The sequence below is a fragment of the Calliopsis andreniformis genome, unplaced genomic scaffold (assembly GCF_051401765.1).
Source record: "Calliopsis andreniformis isolate RMS-2024a unplaced genomic scaffold, iyCalAndr_principal scaffold0024, whole genome shotgun sequence".
NCBI classification, from domain to species: Eukaryota; Metazoa; Arthropoda; class Insecta; order Hymenoptera; family Andrenidae; genus Calliopsis; species Calliopsis andreniformis.
Genome location: NW_027480433.1, coordinates 1,928,552 through 1,934,962, shown reverse-complemented (window position 1 = coordinate 1,934,962; position 6,411 = coordinate 1,928,552).

Genomic DNA, 6,411 nt, shown 5'->3' with positions numbered 1-6,411 from the left:
TGGAACGACGCCCTAGAGTGAAACCTAGGTTGCCGGGAACGTAGAAATGACCATCACTTTCAAACGCATAGGTTGCCCGGAACGTAGAACATACGATTACCTTCACCCTGGTTGCAATTATTCCTGTTATACGATGGAAAAACTGTTGCACCTTTATTGTATTTTATGCTTCTGGCGTTGACTCCATAGGCCCCAACTATTCGATCTGGTGGAGCAACGTCCTAGAGTGAAGCCTAGGTTGACGGGAACGTAGAAATGACCATAACTTTCACACTGGTTACCATTATTCGTTTTATACGATGGAAAAGTTGTTGTATTTGTATCGTATTTTATGCTTCTGGCGTTGACTTTTAAGGCCGCAGCTATTAGATGTGGTGGAGCATCGCCCTAGAGTGTCGCATAGGTTGCCCGGAACGTAGAACATACGATTACCTTCAGCCTGGTTGCAATTGTTCCTGATATACGATGGAAAAACTGTTGCATCTTTATTGTATTTTATGCTTCTGGCGTTGACTTCTAAGGCCCCAACTAGTCGATCTGGTGGAGCAACGCCCTAGAGTGAAGCCTAGGTTGCCGGAACGTAGAAATGACCAGTACTTTCACATTGGTTACAGTTATTCGTTTTATACAATGGAAAAACTGTTCTATTTATTTTGCATTTTATGCTTCGGGCGTTGACTTCTAAGGCCCTAACTATTCGATCTGGTGGAGCAACGCCCTAGAGTGAAGCCTAGGTTCCCCGGAACGTAGAAATGACCATAACTTTTACACTGGTAGCAATTATTCGTTTTATACAATGGAAAAACTGTTCTATTTATTTTGCATTTGATGCTTCGGGCGTTGACTTCTAAGGCCCTAACTGATTGATCTGGTGGAGCAGCACCCTAGAGTGAAGCCTAGATTGCCCGGAACGTTGAAATGACCAGTACATTCACACTGTTTGCAGTTATTCCTGTTATACGATGGAAAAACTGTTGCATCTTTATTGCATTTTATGCTTCTGGCGTTGACTTCTAAGGCCCTAACTATTCGATCAGGTGGAGCAACGCACTAGAGTGACGCCTAGGTTGCCCGGAACGTAGAGATGACAAGTACTTTCACACTGTTTGCAGCTATTCCTGTTATACGATGGAAAAACTGTTGCATCTTTATTGCATTTTATGCTTCTGGCGTTGACTCCTAAGGCCCTAAATATTCGATCAGGTGGAGCATTCCCTAGAGTGACTCCTAGGTTACCCGGAACGTAGAAATGACCATTACTTTCACAATGTTTGCAACTACTCATTTTATACGATGGAATAACTGTTGTACTTATATTGTATTTTATCCTTCTGGCGTTGAATTCTAAGTCCCTAGCTATTCGATCTGGTAGAATAACGACCTAGAGTGAAACCTAGGTTATCCGGGACGTAGAAATGACCAGTACATTCACACTGGTTGCAGTTATTCCTGTAAAACGATGGAAAAACTGTTGCATCTTTATTGTATTTTATGCTTCTGGCGTTGACTTCTAAGGCCCTAACTATTCGATCTGGTGGAGCAACGCCCTAGGGTGAAGCCTAGGTTGGCCGGAAGGTATAAATGTCCATAACTTTCACACTGGTTGCAATTATTCGTTTTATACGATTGAAAAGCTGTCGTATTTATATTGTATTATATGCTTCTGGCGTTGACTTCTTAGGCCCTAACTATTACCTCTGGTGGATCAACTCCCTAGAGTGAAACCTACGTTGCCCGGAACGTAGAAATGACCATTACCTTCACACTGGTTGCAATTATTCGTTTTATATGATGGAAAAACTGTTGGATTTATATTGCATTTTATGCGTCGGGCATTGACTTCTAAGGCCCTAGCTATTCCACCGGTTGGAGCAACGCCCTAGGGTGAAGCCTAGGTCGCCCGGAAAGTAGAAATGACCATAACTTTAATACTGGTTGCAATTATTCGTTTTATACGATGGAAAAACTGTTTTATTTATTTTGTATTTTATGCCTCGGGCGTTGACTTCTATGGCCCTAACTATTCGATCTGGTGGAGCAACGCCCTAGTGTGAAGCCTAGGTTGCCCGGAACGAAGAAATGACCATAACTTTCACACTGGTTGCTATTATTCGTTTAATACAATGGAAAAACTGTCATATTTATATTGTATTTTATGCTTCTGGCGTTGACTTCTTTGGCCCTAACTGTTCGATATGGTGGAACAACGCCCTAGAGTGAAGCCTAAGTTGCCCGGAACGAAGAAATGACCATCACTTTCAAACTGGTTGCAATTATTCCTGTTATATGATGGAAAAACTGTTGTATTTCTATTGCATTTTATGCTTCGGGCATTGACTTCTAAGTCCCTAGCTATTCGATCTGGTGGAGCAACGCTCTAGTGTGAAACCTAGGTTACCCGGAAGGTAGAAATGTCCAGTACTTTCAGACTGGTTGCTGTTATTCGTTTCATACGATGGAAAAGCTGTTATATTTATTTTGCATTTTATGCTTCTGTCGTTGACGTCTAAGGCCGTAGCTATCAGATGTGGTGGAGCAACGCACTAGAGTGACGCCTAGGTTGCCCGGAACGTAGAAATGACCATAACTTTCAACTGGTTGCTATTATTCGTTTTATACGATGGAAAAACTGTTCTATTTATTTTGTATTTTATGCTTCGGGCGTTAACTTCTAAGGCCCTAACTGTTTGATCTGGTGGAGCAACGCCCTAGAGTGAAGCCTAGGTTGCCCGGAACGTAGAAATGACCTCAACTTTCACACTGATTGCTATTATTCGTTTCATACGCTGGAAAAACTGTTATATTTATCTTGTATATTATGCTTCTGGCGTTGCCTTCTAAGGCACTACCTATTCCATCTGGTGGAGCATCACTCTACAGTGAAGCCTAGGTTGCCCGGAACGTAGAATCGGCCATCACTTTCAAACTGGTTGCAATTGTTCCTGTTATATGATGGAAACACTGTTGTACATTTATTGCATTTTATGCTTCGGGCGTTGACTTCTGAGGCCGTAGCTATTCGATGTGGTGGATGAACGCCATAGAGTGAAGCCTAGGTTGCTCGGAACGAAGAAATGACCATAACTTTCATACTGGTTGCAATCATTCGTTTTATGTGATGGAAAAACTATTGTATTTATATTGTATTTTATGGTGCTGGCGTTCACTTCTTCGGCCCGAACTATTCGATCTGGTGGAGCAAGGCCCTAGACTGAAGCCTAGGTTGACCGGAACGTAGAAATGACCATAACATTCACACTGGTTGCCATCAATCGTTTTCTACGATGGAAAAGCTGTTGTATTTACATCGTATTTTATGCTTCTGGCGTTGACTTCTTAGGCCCTAACTATTCGATCTGGTGGAGCAACGCCCTAGAGTGAAGCCTAGGTTGCTCGGAACGTAGAAATGGCCATTACCTTCACACTGTTTGCAATTATTCATTTTATACGATGGCAAAGCTGTTGTACTTATATTGTATTTTATGCTTCGGGCGTTGACTTCTAAGGCCCTAACTATTCGATTTGGGTGGAGCAACGCCCTACAGTGAAGCCTTGGTTGCCGGAACGTAGAAATGACCATTACTTTCACAATGTCTGCAGTTATTCATTTTATACGATGGAAAAAGCTGTTGTATTTATATTGTATTTTATGCCCCTGGCGTTGACTTCTAAGTCCCTAGCTATTCGATCTGGTGGAGCAACGCCCTAGTGTGAAACCTAGGTTACCCGGAACGTAGACATGTCCAGTACTTTCAGACTGGTTGCCGTTATTCGTTTCATACGATGGAAAAGCTGTTATATTTATTTTGCATTTTATGCTTCGGGCGTTGACTTCTAAGGCCCTAACTATTCGATTTGGTGGAGCAACGCCCTACAGTGAAGCCTAGATTACCCGGAACGTAGTAATGACCAGTACTATCACACTGTTTGCAGTTATTCCTGTTATACGATGCAAAGCTGTTGCATCTTTATGGAATTTTATGCTTCTGGCGTTGACTTCTAAGGCACTAACTATTCGATCTGGTAGGGGAAGGCCCTAGACTGAAGCCTAGGTTTCCCGGAACGTAGAAATAACCATAACATTCACACTGGTTGCAATTATTCATGTTATAAGATGGCAAAGCTGTTGTATTTATATTGTATTTTATGCTTCGGGCGTTGACTTCTAAGGCCCTAACTATTCGATTTGGTGGAGCAACGCCCTACAGTGAAGCCTAGGTTGCCCGGAACGTAGAAATGACCAGTACTTTCACACTGGTTACAGTTACTCGTTTTATACAATGGAAAAACTGTTCTATTTATTTTGCATATTATGCTTCGGGCGTTGACTTCTAAGCCCCTAACTATTCGAACTGGAGGAGCAACGCCCTAGAGTGCAGCCTAGGTAGCCCGGAACGTAGAAATGACCACAACTTTCACACTGATTGCTATTATTCGTTTTATACGATCGAAAAACTGTTATGTTTATGTTGTATATTATGCTTCTGGCGTTGCCTTCTAAGGCACTACCTATTCGATCTGGTGGAGCATCACTCTACAGTGAAGGCTAGGTTGCCCGGGACGTAGAAATGACCATAACTTTCACACTGGTAGCAACTACTCATTGTATACGATGGAAAAACTGTTGTACTTATATTGCATTTTATTCTTCTGGCGTTGAATTCTTAGTCCCTAGCTACTGGATCTGTTGGAGCAGCGCCCTAGAGTGTAGCCTGGATTACCCGGAAAGTAGTAATGACCAGTACTATCACACTGTTTGCAGTTATTCCTGTTATACGATGAAAAGCTGTTGCATCTTTATCGTATTTTATGCTTCTGGCGTTGACTTCTAAGGCCCTACCTATTCGAGCTGGTGGAGCAAGGCCCTAGACTGAAGCCTAGGTTTACCGGAACGTAGAAATGACCATAACTTTCACACTGGTTACCATTATTCGTTTTATATGATGGAAAAGCTGTTGTATTTATATCGTATTTTATGCTTCTGGCGTTGACTTTGAAGGCCGTAGCTATTAGATGTGGTGGGGCAACGCCCTAGAGTGTCGCATGCGTTGCCCGGAACGTAGAAATGACCATTACTTTCACAATGTTTGCAAATATTCATTTCATACGATGGAAAAACTGTTGTACTTATATTGTATTTTATCCTTCTGGCGTTGAATTCTAGGTGCCTAGCTATTCTATGTGGTAGAGCAACGCCCTAGAGTGAAACCTAGGTTACCCGGAACGTAGAAATGACCAGTACTTTCACACTGGTTGGAGTTATCCGTTTTATACAATGGAAAAGCTGTTCTATTTATTTTGCATTTTGTGCTTCGGGCGTTGACTTCTAAGGCCCTAGCTATTCCATCTGGTGGAGCAACACCCTAGCGAGAAGCCTAGGTTGCCCGGAACGTAGAAATGACCATTACTTCCACACTGCTTGCAAATATACATTATATACGATGGAAAAGCTGTTGTACTTATATTGTAATTTATGCTTCTGGCGTTGACTTCTTAGGCCGTAACTATTTGATCTGGTGGAGCACAGCCCTAGAGAGAAGCCTAGGTTACCCGGAACGTAGAAATGACCAGTACTTTCACACTGTTGGCAGTTATTCCTTTTATACGATGCAAAAGCTGTTGCATCTTTATTGAATTTTATGCTTCTGGCGTTGACTTCGAAGGCACTAAATATTCGATCTGGTGGAGCAACGCCCTAGAGTGAAGCCTAGGTTGCCCGGAAAGCAGAAATGACCATAACTTTCACACTGGTTGCTATTATTCGTTGTAAACGATGGAAAAGCTGTTCTATTTTTATTGCATTTTATGCTTCGGGCATTGCCTTCTAAGGTCCTAACTATTCAATCTGTTGGAGCAACGCCCTAGGGTGAAGCCTAGGTTGCCCGGAAATTAGAAATGACAATAACTTTCATACTGGTTGCAATTATTCGTTTTATACGATGGAAAAGCTGTTGCATCTGTATTGCATTTTATGCTTCTGTCGTTGACGTCTAAGGCCGTAGCTATCAGATGTGGTGGAGCAACGCACTAGAGTGACGCCTAGGTTGCCCGGAACGTAGAAATGACCATTACTTTCGCAATGTTTAAAATTATTCATTTTATACGATGGAAAAACTGTTGTACTTATATTGTATTTTATGCTTCTGGCGTTGACTTCTAAGACACTAACTATTCGATCTGGTGGAACAACGCCCTGGGGTGTAGCCTAGGTTCCCCGGAACGTAGAAATGACCATAACTTTCAACTGGTTGCTATTATTCGTTTTATACGATGGAAAAACTGTTCTATTTATTTTGTATTTTATGCTTCGGGCGTTAACTTCTAAGGCCCTAACTGTTTGATCTGGTGGAGCAACGCCCTAGAGTGAAGCCTAGGTTGCCCGGAACGTAGAAATGACCTCAACTTTCACAC